This window comes from Leguminivora glycinivorella, chromosome 23 (genome assembly GCF_023078275.1).
Source record: "Leguminivora glycinivorella isolate SPB_JAAS2020 chromosome 23, LegGlyc_1.1, whole genome shotgun sequence".
NCBI classification, from domain to species: Eukaryota; Metazoa; Arthropoda; class Insecta; order Lepidoptera; family Tortricidae; genus Leguminivora; species Leguminivora glycinivorella.
Window position 1 is genome coordinate 11,649,477 of NC_062993.1, and position 15,753 is coordinate 11,665,229.

The 15,753-nt window shown below is 39.3% G+C and overlaps 1 protein-coding gene across 1 annotated transcript in view; it reads left to right on the top strand.

Annotated features, from left to right (window-relative positions):
* The first annotated feature begins 3,075 nt into the window (after positions 1-3,075).
* Positions 3,076-15,753, top strand: part of LOC125238447 — a 205,751-nt gene continuing 193,073 nt past the window's right edge. Inside the window, exon 1 of the mRNA XM_048145800.1 lies at positions 3,076-3,226. The gene's annotated coding sequence lies outside the window, so the exon portion shown is untranslated. The remainder of the gene's footprint in view (positions 3,227-15,753) is intronic.

The following is a 15,753-nucleotide window of genomic DNA, read 5'->3' on the forward strand; positions in this document are numbered from 1 at the left end:
CTATTCTATTCTATTTTCCTTATTATTTGACATGCCTTACATCATATAACTATTATAAGGCAAATAAATAGTTCACCTTTTCTAAGCTCTGAACATATTTGCTCCCGCAATTACGACGAAAAAACATTGGGGCGTTTTTAATATAAAGTGGCCTAGCTGCATCTCACAGCGCTGTGTCAGTGATAACGATCTCGGGCTCTTAGCCGGATATTAGTGCCTCAGAAAGCCTTCAAATCTAGGTTCCAGGTCCCAGACCAGATCATTTACACATAATTACTGGAATATGAGTTTTATGGAGATTTTAATGACGCTTATTGGGAAGCAAATTCTATTTTTACCCCCAACGCAAAAACGACGGGGTGTTATAAGTTTGACGTGTCTGTCTGTGTGTATGTCTGTCTGTCTGTTTGTCTGTCTGTCTGTTTGTCTGTCTGTCTGCCTGTTTGTCTGTCTATGTGTGTGTCTGTCTGTGGCATCGTGGCTCCCGAACGAATGAACCGATTTAGATTTAGTGTTTTTGTCTGAAAGCTGAGTTAGTCGGGAGTGTTCTTAGCTATGTTTCATGAAAATCGGTCCACTATGTCGCGGTCGGGGGTTTTTCAAAATTTTAATTTTGTGGTTAGTTATTATTTTTTGAATAAATCTTTTAGAAATTAGAAGTTGCTACGGACTGGTATTCATACTTAAAATGTGTGAGATCGTTATCACCTCATCCGACCCGATATCACATTATCGGATGTAGGAAGTACCTACGAGGAAGTTAAATATTTACAAACGATTGTACCTATAGGTAAATCGAGGCAGCTTGCCAGATCGATTTAAAGACTCGGGTTTGAAATATTCTTACGCCCCGAGTTACACACAATGTCTATACACTAGTTAAGTGTGATACTATTCATTTCAGAACTTTTGAGGGGAAAAAGATCTTTTCTAGTAATAAGGTTGGTTTACCACCTGTGGAACTACTGCATTCCGGGCGCAATTGAGACGAGACTTCATGAATTCTAGACGACTAAAGAAATTTAATATTGTTTTCCCCTCACTAGCTCGGAAACACGTGTTTTGTCCTTTAATACCAGCGGGTAAAAACGCATTTTAACCACTAGTGGGTAAAGTAACTTGACCTTGAATAAAGTCAAATTAACTGCTTTAAAATTGATAAAAGCAGGTGAATCTAGTAATAAAGATGATTTACCACCTGTGAAACTACTGGAAGCAGTGGTAAACGCATTTTTTGCGTTGTAGCTTGTACTATTATATATTCTGATTTCTGTGGTTGTAGTTTCCTCGCTATAGTGAGGGGAAAAGTTTTGTGTTACACTCGGGTGCAAATGTATTTTAACTTCTCGTGTGTTAAAAAACTCGCAAGTTCAGTATTCTATTCTCGAACCATTTCACACTCGGAGTTAAAATACAATTTTTTTAAGTGAATTTAACGGAATTTAAAGGAAAACAAAAAAAACACGGTGTATATGACTGAAATTGCACACATATCATAGAGTTAGTGTGATGAAAAGTAAAATGCGCTTTAAGATACTAACCAAGTAGGTACTGTAATTTTTTAAACGTTAGCATGCAGTTAGACATATAATAACTAATTTACAATGCCGCTTAAAATATATTCCGTGGGTACATTAAATATTCGTTAGCTGTGCTGTGCTAATAGTGCAAGAATACAGAATTAAGTAACCTCTAATGTCCATGCCATTTACGCCACATGTGTGTAATCGAGGAGGCAAATAACTTTAACAGTTTCCATTCTAACACTGAAAGTAGTTTCCAATGCAAGTTTAAATACATAATATACATATCGTTAACATACACATACATACATACAATCACGCCTGTGTTCCATGAAGGGGTAGGCAGAGCACATGAAACTACTCAAGATTCAGTGCCACTCTTGGCAAATAAGGTTGAAAGAAAACGAAACTGTGACATATATTGTAGCGACAGGTTGCCAGCCTCTCGCCACAATTTAACCCATATCCCACAGTCGCCTTCTACGACACCCACAGGAACAATGGGGGTGGTGAAATTCTTAACCCGTCACCACACGGGCAAACTTATATTGTACACTCAGCTGCAGAGAAAAGTAGACCCCCTTGCATACAAATTTGTATGCAGGAGGGTCTACTTTTCTCTGCAGCTGACTGTACTTAAACGTCGGTGGAAAATATAATGACATAATTATATTATAGGATGAGGGTAAGTAAGGTGGAAGTTTGTATAGAGCGAAGTGATTTTTTAAGTGGAGATAGTTATGAAGAGTGACATAGGATACTTTTTATCTCTTTCTAACGAGAGTGAAACCGCGGGCAAAAGCTAGTTGACAAATAATCGCATGAAAATCCGTTCAGTAGTTTTTCTTCCGGATAACACACACATGCAGAAAAACACACATACACACACACACAGAGACAGACGCGGATCCCCCCGACTTTTGTTGTGTGTATTTGTGGTAGTGACCCTGCCTGCTACGCCGCGGTCCCGGGTTCGAATCCCGGTAAGGGAATTTATTTGTGTGATGAGCACAAATATTTGTTCCTGAGTCATGGATGTTTTCTATGTATATAAGTATTTATATATTATATATATCGTTGTCTGAGTACCCACAACACAAGCCTTCATGAGCTTACCGTGGGCCTCAGTCAATCTGTGTAAGAATGTCCTATAATATTTATTTATTTTATTTCTTTTATAAGGTGTAGAGACATGTGTATCTTGTCCTTTAGACGCGTTTTTATGTTTTTTTAAGTACTAGGATTTTTTTTTCCCTCAATCTACACAACATTACCCATATATTTCAATGTTTTCGCACGAAATACAAAAAAAAAATTGAAAATTAATTTTTTTACGGTACCAACGTTACGAAGGTTCCTTAGGAGTTATTTGTATAAGCCCTAAGGAACATATTATTTTCATATGATAATTCTAAAATACTATTTTTACTTTTTAAACATGCGGTAATATTAAAAATACACATTGTAGTTACAGCCTCAAATTCTTTAAAATTTCGACCAATTTCATTAGACCCTTATCCCAAACAACCCCCATATGTTTAGAGTTCAGGGTAGACTGGGCACTGGTGCACAGGGGTGCGATAATTCAGTGTTGTACTCCGCGCAGTGAGGCTTGCACGTACCGTCTCGCCCGGGTCTCCTCTAAAAGTTTATCGAGTTCGTTTTGACTTTGTGGAGTGTGTGTTCAAGTTTTGTTTGTGTGGGTAAGTTGTTTTATTATTTGTCAATTTAGATGTAGTGTTTGAATATAGGTAAAAATAATACTTTCAACTTGTAGAGGTTAACTATGTTCGTAACTATTCCAAATTTCAAGTTGATAGCATAAGTAGTTCTTGAGATATTTAGAAATGTGACAGACAGACAGACAGACGGACAGAGCGTCGCCACGCCATAAGGGTTCACTTTGTACCTTTTTGGTACGGAACCCTAAAAATGGACATCTTGGAAAAAAATATTGGTTTAGTATGTATCATAATTATTTTAAATAGGTACAACACATTAATAGTGAAGTCTTTTTTAGGGTTCCGTAGTCAACTAGGAACCCTTATAGTTTCGCCATGTCTGTCTGTCCGTCCGTCCGTCCGTCCGCGGATAATCTCAGTAACCGTAAGCACTAAAAAGCTGAAATTTGGTACCAATATGTATATCAATCACGCCAACAAACTGCAAAAATAAAAAATTAATAAAAAATGTTTTATTAGGGTACCCCCCTACATGTAAAGTGGGGGCTGATATTTTTTTTCATTCCAACCCCAACGTGTGATATATTGTTGGATGGATATTTAAAAATGAATAAGGGTTTACTAAGATCATTTTTTGATAATATTAATATTTTCGGAAATAATCGCTCCTAAAGGAAAAAAAAGTGCGTCCCCCCCCCTCTAACTTTTGAACCATATGTATAAAAAAATATGAAAAAAATCACAAAAGCAGAACTTTATAAAGACTTTCTAGGAAAATTGTTTTGAACTTGATAGGTTCAGTAGTTTTTGAGAAAATTACGGAAAACTACGGAACCCTACACTGAGCGTGGCCCGACACGGTCTTGGCCGGTTTTTAAATTATGAATGTACTTACTCTTGACCCTAGACTAGCCAAAGGCAAATATGTTTTATTAAACCAAAGTTTTTATAGTTCTAAATTATTTTTTTTTAATATAAAAATTTAGTTAAAATATACTTATACTATTCGAACAAGAAGTTATTTGTATTACTCGTATAAGAAAATTTAATTTTTTTAAATTAAATTTAATATTAGCTTTAGCGGGTACATCTTAAATACATGAAAATGAAGTTACCTACATTTATTAAATTATCGTATAGCATTTATAGATTTTTAATTCATGGACCTTTAATTTTCATTTTGGGTCCTATAACCACTACCAAATAATAGATTAAAATATATATAGTCCTCCATGTCGTATCCGACAACGGCGACCTTTACATTTTCCTCTGATGAGCACGTATATGGCTCGCGAATCCGAACTTGGTCTTAAATATCCGGTCGCACTGTGCGCAGTAAAGCTGGCCCTGTTCGTTGTAGGTGTATGCGTAGGACGGCTTGGGTCGAGACTTCCGTTGAAGGCGCTTTTGGTCTAGGTGTTCTAGTCGAGCTTCTTCAAAAGTAGCTACACCTTCTCTTACCTTCTTGCGCCATTCTGGTCGCCTGACCGCCAGCTCCTCCCAACGCTCAGGTAAGACATTGCAGGCTTTAAGGTAGATTAAAATACGTAACTATTGACAGTAATTTCGTCATCGGCAGCATAGCAGGTAAAAGTGTGAAAGCTACGTAAAATTGATAAATTGTTTAGAAAATCTTCCACCATTTCCTAGACATTTTTTCAAACCTACCAAACAGTTTTGCGCGCAAAAACCTCGCAGTTGAAATATCGAACATCTGCCAGAGCCTAACTAAAACATGAAATTGGCCGTGAATGAGAACTGCAATACTATGGCACAGTATAATAAAGAGTACTATCGTACAGTATGGCCACTCCCGCTCCCCGCTGAAAGTTCTGCCCACCCCCTCTCGGTTACCTCACAGTTACCGCCTGTCAATAACGCGAACAGTCGACCTGTCATATCTCACTCATACAAGCATGGTACGCGTTCACCTACACGAGCTTAGACTGTGTGCTAGGAACGCGCCTCTTTCATATATGATCGCCAGTGTCCGAGCTGTGACTCTACTAGAAGGTATAATATAAACATTGAAAATCAGCCGACGTTTAATAAATATTTGAAAAGTTTTTTAATAGATAAATGTTATTATACAGTAAAAGATTTTTTTAACGATAAACATGATTAGATAATTAGAAGTATGAAGTGCATGTTAATTTTAAGCATATATTGCTGTGCCCTTGCAGGGCGTCACATGTAAACCTACCTTTTGTAAGTTCCACCTAATATTATGTAATGTGATATGCAATAAAAATTTGATTTGATATTTGATATGTTACTGCGACGACCGGTCTGGCGCAGTCGGTAGTGACCCTGCCTGCTACGCCGCGGTCCCGGGTTCGAATCCTGGTAAGGGCATTTATTTGTGTGATGAGCACAGGTATTTGTTCCTGAGTCATGTATGTTTTCTATGTATATAAGTATGTATTTATCTATCTAAGTATGCATATCGTCGCTTAGCACCCATAGTACAAGCTATGCTTAGTTTGGGGCTAAGTTGGTCTGTGTAAGGTGTCCCCCAATATTTATATTTATTTATTTACTTATTGATACCGTAAACGTCATGTACCTTAATTATTAAATAATTTTTGATTCAAGTAACTGACCATTTTAGGCGCTGTTCACTTTCTCCATACAATTAAGGCCAGTTTTCCTGACGTTTTCGCCATAGCCTCCTGACCACCGGGTTTTAAAGCTGGCTTAACGGCTCAGCCACGACATTGGTCTAAGCGCGACAGCGGCGAGCGGCGGCCATACATTGAAGCGAGACACAGTGATGGGACTTTTCATTCACACGTATGGCTGCCGCTCGCCGCTGCCGCGCTTAGACCAATGTCGTGGCTGGGCCGTAAGCTACACATTTAAAACAAGCATTTAAGCATTTATTTATTATGAGGAGTCAACATTTGATTGGGGCTTATGTACTACAAGCTTTTGCCCGCGGCTTCGCTCGCGTTAGAAAGAGACAAAAAGTAGCCTATGTCACTTTCCAACCTTTCAATTATCTCCACTTAAAAAATCACGTCAATTCGTCGCTCCGTTTTGCCGTGAAAAACGGACAAACAAACAGACACACACACTTTCCCATTTATACCTAATATTAGTATGGACTAGCTTTTGCCCGCGGCTTCACTCGCGTTAGAAAGAGACAAAAAGTAGCCTATGTCACTCTCCATCCCTTCAACTATCTCCACCTAAAAAATCACGTCGATTCGTCGCTCCGTTTTGCCGTGAAAAACGGACAAACAAACAGACACACATACTTTCCCATTTATAATAATAACTAGCTTTTACCCGCGGCTTCGCCCGCGTAATAAAAGTATTCATTAAGATTTTCATTTGGATCCTTAGGTTTCTCTGTAGGTATATTTATCTGCGATTATTTCGATTGCACATAATACTTTTGCTTGCATTGATTGTAGAAATATTACACATCGACCACAGCGTAGGTAATTCTATATACGCTGGGGAAACCTTTATAAACATCCCACATAGCCCGTATTTCGACACTATGATCGGTGGGTAAAAAGTACTTTTTTCTATTATCCCTTACAATTTTTTACATTTTGCTTATACTTATCACAAACGTAATCTTCAAGCAAGCAAACAACGATCGTCTTAGAGCACATTGATTGTAAGAGACCGCCGACCGATTATCCGTATCCCTCTAACGATACCCATATTATCCGTATCCGTATCCGTATCCGTATCCCTATCGCTATCGCTATCGCTAACGCTAACGCTGTCGCTATCGCTAACGCTAACGCTATCGCTATCGCTATCCCTATCGCTATCCCTATCGCTATCCCTATCGCTATCCCTATCCCTATCGCTATCCCTATCGCTATCGCTATCCCTATCGCTATCCCTATCGCTATCCCTATCGCTATCCCTATCGCTATCCCTATCCCTATCCCTATCCCTATCCCTATCCCTATCCCTATCCTTATCCCTTATCAAGATGTTTAATGATATAACACTTTAAGTTCTCGCGCTTTGTACACATATTTAAAGTCACATACAGGTCGAACGCGATTAATTAACATTATTTTTACCTTTTTTCCCAACGTTTCGGCCAGGTTGCACTGGCCGTGGTCGCGGAAGACTGACGTCCCAGCAAAATGTCACCGGAGATGTAAACAACACAAAACTACCCGATATTAATTTATATAAATGTTCGGGGTAGACAAATAAATATAATCTACCCGCTTTTAGTTAATGTTTATTTCCCACCATGTTTATTTTAAAGGTAAAAATAATGTTAATTAATCGCGTTCGACCTGTATGTGACTTTAAATATATGTTTAATGATTTCTTATCAAGTGCTAAAAGATAAAGTTTCATGGTTTTATCTTTTAAAATTAAGAAATCCCATACAAACTTTCAACCTCTTTTTCAACCCCTTCATCCCTTTTTTTCGAAATAAAAAGTAGCCTATGTTCTGTCTCAGGGTCTAAAGATTGTCTGTTCCAAATTTTATCAAAATCGGCTGCGTGGTTTAAGCGGGAAAGCGTAACAGACAGACAGACAGACAGACAGACAGACAGACAGAGTTACTTTCGCATTTATAATATTAGTATGGATATATATACTGGGTTTTGCCCGCGGCTTCGCTCGCGTTAGAAAGATACAAAAAGTAGCCTATGTCACTCTCCATCCCTTCAACTATCTCCACCTAAAAAATCACGTCGATTCGTCGCTCCGTTTTCCGTGAAAAACGGACAAACAAACAGACACACACACTTTCCCATTTATAATAATAATATATATACTGGGTTTTGCCCGCGGCTTCACTCGCGTTAGAAAGAGATAAAAAATAGCCTATGTCCCTCTCCATCCCTTCAACTATCTCCACCTAAAAAATCACGTTGAGTTGTCGCTCCGTTTTGCCGTGAAAAACGGACAAACAAACAGACACACAAAATTTCCCATTTATAATATTAGTATGTATAGATGTATGGATTATTATGGATGTGGAGGACATGGGAGCAAACATTTTTGCGGGCACGAAACCTCACAGTTGAAATGTGGAACATTCTGAAATTAGCCGCGAACTGACTGAAACTCAGGAGTTTGAAGTTGTGCTGACGCCGGTTTTGGTCGCTGGTTAAACTGCTAGTTTTAACTTTGGATTCTAGAATAGAACAGAAATGGGTATTTGGGCAATTTTTTTGAAAGTTGTGCACCCCACTTTTTTTGTAACATGGGTATTTTTTACGCGATTAATACTCAGAATTGCGAGCTCTTTCGATCCTGATAGGAGAAAAAAAATGTCCCAAGATTTCCATACATTTTTTAGACATTCCATTCCGTTACCGCCATACAAAATGTATGAAAAAATGGTAACGGAATGGGGAAAAACCTTGGGACACTTTTTTTCTCCTAGAAGAATTGAGAGAGCTCGCGATTCTGAGTGAAAAACCACATAAAAAAATCCAAATTTAAAAAAATGTGAGGTGAACAACTTTGAAATAAAAACCGGTCATTTTAAACACGGAATACACTCAACCAATCTATCCTAGGAGAGTGTAGAACTCCTTCGCAGTAAAAATAAGAGTGTTTGCTATAGCATTTAAATCACGGTGTCAATACGACAGGGTTCTAGAATCTAGAGTGGCCTAGGATTGTATTCGGTTGACTGTACCAAATAGTAGTAGTAGTAGTATCGTATAGATATTAATCATAAAAATCTTACGAACTGATTTGCTTCATCGGTTCCTATTCTGTTTGCTGTGATTTTAATTGCCCCATTATGAAAGTTGCTCAGTGTGACCCTCCCCAGTACCCTGTTCACTCCTGCTCACGACTCATGAATCACCCTGTATATAAACATCGCCGTATCTCTTTTATTTGCACGCGGGTGCTTATCTTTTGTTCGTTTTTATAAGCCGATAGCTCATAGCTTACTAGCTCGCGGTGAGACTTGTGTCTTACCACGACCAAGGCCAGTGCAACCTGGCCCAAAACGTTGGAAAAAGGTAGTGATTATTTTTTGTTCGTTTTTATAGCCGATAGCTTACTAGCTCGCGGCGGGACCAGTGTCTAATGTTAAAATCGCGTTCGACCTGTGTGTGACTTTAAATATGTGTACAAAGCACGAGAACTGAAAGCGGTAGACTACTATTTCCAATCTGTCGAAACTTAGCCAAATCGGGACTAGTATTGATGACTGCCCTTTATTGGCTGACCCAGATCTGTGGCTCAAGTTACTGACCGACTACTCGAGTGCTCTTCTAATGGTGAGAACTTAAATAGGTTAGTTCTGTGCCTATACTATGAGTTTTTAATGTTAGAATATTACTCTTGGTCGCGTACCGTGCGGTTTCAGAGAAATTTCCCGCGGACGCTCCGGCTGTGGAATGAGCTGCCGAGGTATTTCCGATGAACGAATGGTTTTCTTCAAAAAAGGAGTGTACAAGTTTGTAATGGGGTGTCAACCCGTTGAGTTGCAGCCGTCCATAGGTTACGGTGACCGCTTTCCAGCAGGCGGACCGTATACCTGTTTGCCACCGATGTGGTATAAAAAAACTTTAGGCGTAGAAGTAGCCAAAAATTACATTAATTATACGGATAAAAAATACAGTACAAAGACCCCAGATAGGCACTTAATACTAGAATTAAAAATTACTTACAAGGGAGGACGTTATGAATACGTCTGTGTGTTTTTTTTATTTTTTTAAATTCTATATTTCTTTCATTACTAGACCGATTTTGAAATATATTTTTTCTTGATTGAATGTATACAGGGTGAAATAAAAAGGATCGTTCAAACTTTGCATAGTGACTTTTGAGGTTATAATGAACAACTTTTATTACGGGACCAATGCTGAAATCAAGGAAAAAAATTCTGCTGTTCCATAGAAATGAGCGGCATCATGAAGTCATGACAGTCGAATGAAGCAGTCAATTTTTGCGATTTCAGCATTGGTCCCATAATAAATCTTGTTCATTATGACCTCAAAAGTCAATAAATAGGTATGCCAAGTTTGAACGATCCTTTTTAACCCCTGACGCAAAAACGACGGGGTGTTATAAGTTTGACGTGTCTGTCTGTCTATCTGTCTGTCTGTGTGTGTGTGTCTGTCTGTGGCATCGTAGCTCCCGAACGGATGAACCGATTTGGATTTTTTTTTGTCTGAAAGCTGAGTTAGTCGGGAGTGTTCTTAGCCATGTTTCATGAACATCGGTCTACTACGTCGCTGTCGGGGGTTTGAAAAAAAAAAATTGTGGTTATTATTTCACCATGTAAACATACCCATTGGTCCCATTTTTATCAAAACCCAGTTCTGTAAGAGTAAAATAAGGATCTAATCCTACGGGGCCTTAAATCTTTCGGCAGTAAGTTTAAAAATGTATGTAGACACGGACCGGCCATTTTTACTCTCGCCATCCTGTGTATTATTCAGAGCTTTGTTAGGACCGTTAGTTTTTACGGAACGTAATGAACAAACGGTCCAGGTCCAGACTTGAGATTTTTTCCGAAAAATCCTGGTTTCGATTTCGATTCGTAAGAAAAGGATAATATTATATACATACATACATACTACTCAAGTTCCAGTGCCACTCTTAGCAAATAAGGGGTTGACAGAAAACGAAATTGTGACATTGCAGTGACAGGTTGCACTCTCGCCTACGCCACAATTTAACTCATATCCCACAGTCGCCTTCTACGACACCCACGGGAAGAAAGGGGGTGGTGATATCCTTAACTCGTCACCACACGGGATAACATGTATATTGATTCAAACTTTCACGATTTTTAAACATATTTAAAATTGCAAGCGGGACTTAATCGCGTTAAGACTTAACTTAAAGTTGGCAACTTCAGCCAGTCTGCTCCGAGACCACGGGGACAATGCCGTCCTTGAAACGTCGGAGGTTAGTGTTTAAAACATAGTAAATACGCGATTAAGTCCCGTTTGCAATTATAAATAACATGTATATTTAATTAATTCAGACTACGGGTCTGAATTAGTATAAAGCGCTGGTGGCCTAGCGGTAAGATAGTGCGACTTTCAATTCGGAGGTGAATGAGTTCTTCGGAACTTGTGTCAATTGGGCGTTTTCCAAATTAAATCCCGAATATCGAATTTCACCAGATCTGGACGTGTTTGGGCTCATTCTTCTCAGAATCACGAGCTTATTCGATCCCGACGATAAAAAATGTGTCCTAATGTTTTTTTCCAAACTCCCATTTGCGAGTCATTTTCGGTGAAGGAAAACATCGTGAGGAAACCAGACTAATCCCAATAAAGCCTAGTTACCCTTCAGATTAGAAGGCCAGATGGCAGGCGCTTTCGTAAAGCTAGTGCCTACGCCAAATCTTGGTATAAGTTGTTAAAGCGGAGCTGTGGCGAATGCCGGGATAACGCAAGTAGGATGATGAGACCCGTATGTTTGTGAATTTATAATTGGCTAAAAATATTAATACCAATAAAAATCTATTATCTATCTATCTATTTCCCTATCTATCTATATATTATTATTATTATTATTTGGAGCCCGTCGTGTCCCACTGCTGGGCAAAGGCCTCCCCCCAATTTTTCCACTGATCTCTATCCAGTGCTATGTCTGACCATTCCTCCAAGAAGGAGTCCAGTTCATCCCTCCATCGCCGGCGGGGTCTGCCGGATCCCCGATCAGAGTTTTCGGGCTCCCACACTGTAGTGAGTTTGGCCCACAACTCATTAGGCATTCGGCAGACGTGACCAGCCCAGTCCCATTTTAACTTGGCCGCCTTCCGAGCTACATCGGCGATTTGAGTTTTAGAGCGTAGCGTGGTGTTCCGGACTCGATCCACCAATTTGACACCTAGTATGCTACGCTCCATGGCTCGTTGGCAAACCCCGAGCTTGGACTTCTGAGCTTTATCTATCTATATATACAGCGCGTAAACCTAATGTTCGGTGTACTCCTCAATATAAGATCTTCTTATGAAGAATGAAGAACTCCAGGATAGTACTATCTTCTTTTTATTAACTTAATAACTAGGTACAAGTAGGTTAGGTAATTTTTTATGAATCTATAGAGATATATGTGTAGCCGCTTCGGCTGTAAGGTGCAGTCTAATGTAGGTACGCGGCGCGGGGAGCCGTGACGTATGTGTGTGACGTCATGTGTCGTCAACCGGTCTTCGTACGAGTACTTGGGTAAACGTATATATATTGTGTTGTGTGAACACCTAATAAGGGCGATAAATGAAACCAGGCATATAATTCAATATTGTTATCATTAATTAAGAGATGTTTTTGAGTTACTCTTAATTTTCAGCCCATAATGAATTTTTGAAAAATTTCCCAGCAGCAATGTACTGTAAACGTGGTTGCGATAACAATAAATGACAACTGTCAACGAGCGTTTAACGCGAGTGTGTTTGCATTACGTACGTGCCGAATTAATTTGTATGGATAAAAAAAATATTTCAATTTTAAGTAAAAAATATCTAATTCCATTTTTTATGTCCTATACTCACCACCGTTAAGAGGTTCGCCCGTATTAGGTTTACACCCTGTATAAAATGATGTATAACGTAGACGTAACAGGTTTTCTTGCATTGATCATTTTTCACCCTGTATGTGATATAGGCCAGTCCGCAATCGTCTCAAAGTGACTGCGAGTAAATCACTTGATACCCTTCTCAAGCCGTTCTTACCACAGACAGAGTGATTTGATATGTCTGGCAAGAAGGTCAGGGCTTCTTCAACTTTTTACAGTCTCTTGCTTTCACAACTTTAACTATTTCACTGGGATTTCACAATCACTGGGGACACCTTACACAGATCAACTTAGCCCCAAACTAAGCAAAGCTTGTACTAATACAATACAACAGGCCTCACAATCGTCTTGTAGATTTTCCCCTTAAGTTTAAGTGTCACTCGTCGATCGCTAACCCATTCAGTGCTAATCACAAAACGTTTTTGACGTTTCACCTCTCCGACGCAATTTTACTACATACATGGAAACCCATGTTATCGGCTACGACGTGACGTAGGGCTACGATCGTAGCTCAGCGGTGAATTCAATAAAGACCAGGGGCCGATTTTTGAGTCTCACGGCGTTCGAATTCAGAAACAAATAATACACTCACTGAAAATAATAGGCAATTCACCGTTTTCACCCGGTATTTTAGTGAAAGTAAGACTCAAAAATCGGCCCCCTGGGGGGCCAACAACAACATGTGATTCTCGGCCATTAGATTTCACCATTTTATATGGAATTTGACAGATGACAGATCACTAACCCCGAGTTAAATGTCTGGTGCAAGTGGGCCTAATAGCGATTCAAATTCTACTAACAGAATCGAAAACGAGTGGTCATTAGCACTAATTTCAAAATAACTAGACGTTTTTTTTTAAAACTAGCATTACGTTGTTTTCTACAGACTTTCGAACGGCGAATTCGAGCGCTCGAAATTCAAATATCGATCCCCAGTAGGCCCTCACTGAGCGAGAAGACAAAAAGGCATTTTACTCATACCAATGGCTGAACAAGGCAGCCAATTCACCAGTCGTCAGTTATGTCAACAAAAAATAATAGTACATTACATCAGAGGCCGGGAAAATGAGGATTTCCGGCCAAGTGGGTATATACCGGATAGGGATACGAGGCCGGGAATCCGTTTTCACGCCAAGGCATGTATAGTGCTTTTCTCAAACATACAATGAAACAAAAAAAAAATGCTCTAAAGGACAATATTTTATAAAAAAAAGTTACTTTGCAGGCCTAGGCCTAAAAAATAATATGAAATCCCTTTACAGTCCTCTCGAGTTGTTGCGCTCAAAAAGCGATACTTCCCAGCCCATTTTAAGGAACGTAAAGACAATATTTCATGGCATGTTTGAGAAAAATATTTGGCAGCTTAACTTAATTTTTTTGTGATTTGAAAAATCAGTATGACGTATCAAAACCCTATTTTGAGCTTCCTGCACCGTGAGTCAACGATATCTTGGTAAACAATGAGAATAAGCTGGGCTTAGCCCAAGCTTGACAGTTGACACGCTCGGACTTATGTCTTCCCGGTTAATTTATGACTTCGTGAATTAAGTAGAGGCCGGAAAAGTGAGGGAATGTTAGAATCCTACTTAATATGTGTGGCAACTTGGAACATGTTGAATCCCATGGGAAATGAGTTATTTATGTTGGTAGACATGACTTAGATGTTTGAAAAGTTATTAGATGAAACGTTTGACTCAATCAAAAATTAAAATTTTGAAAATACCCCGACCGCGACTTAGTAGAACGATTTTCATGAAACATGGCTAAGAACTCTCCCGACTAACACAGCTTTGAGGCAAAAAAACTAAATCTATTTCGGTTCATTCGTTCGGGAGCTACGATGCCACAGTCTGTCTGACACACACAGACAGACAGACAACCCGTCGTTTTTGCGTCGGGGATTAAAAACTAATATAAGGTACATCTTACACAATTACCTAAGGCGAAAGTACCTACTAGTGCTCGACGCTGAACTAGAATTTGACATGGGCACTTTATGTCAAAGTGACAATTTCGAACGCTTTACAAACGTAGTGTGAAAAGGGTTTCTTTCGTATTTTTCCGGAAACATTCGTATTTAAATAAATAAATAAATATTATAGGACATTCTTACACAGATTGACGGAGGCCCACGGTAAGCTCAAGAAGTCTTGTGTTGTGGGTACTCAGACAACGATATATATATAATATATAAATACTTATATACATAGAAAACATTCATGACTCAGGAACAAATATCTGTGCTCATCACACAAATAAATGCCCTTACCGGGATTCGAACCCGGGACCGCGGCGCAGCACTCGCAGCAGGCAGGGTCACTACTGACTGCGCCAGACCGGTCGTCAAAATTCAATTCAATTTGTCATGTTAGTTCAGTCAATGTCAGTACATCTTGTACTGAGACTGAAATAGCATGACACGTTCGTACGTTTCCGTAACAATTAAATACGAAGGCAAATCTTTTCGAACTACATCTGGGGGGTTACCATGACGTACTAAAGACGTTCAGTTTAGGTTGAGAGAAAGGGACACAGCTATAGCAGTTACATAGCTCCGTCCCTCTCTCTCAACCTAAATTGAACGGCTTTATCACGTCATGGTAACCCCCCTGTACACCTTTCATAGTCAACGAGTGACACACTACAACCATAGAGGAATAAGTAAGGGATGAGTTGTAAATATGATTATACGACATAAATATTACAGGACATTCTTACACAGATTGACTGAGGCCCACGGTAAGCTCAAGAAGGCTTGTGTTGTGGGTACTCAGACAACGATATATATAATATATAAATACTTACATATATAGAAAACATCCATATGACTCAGGAACAAATATCTGTGCTCATCACACAAATAAAATGCCCTTACCGGGATTCGAACCCAGGACCGCGGCGCAGCCAGGCAGGGTCACTACCGACTGCGCCAGACCGGTCGTCAAACTGTAACGCCATACATCAGTAAATGCGGGTTATTGTATAGGCATAGTTAAGTGAATTATCAGTACCACTACTCTATACTAGGTGGCAGCTGTGTCTCGTTTACCAAAAAA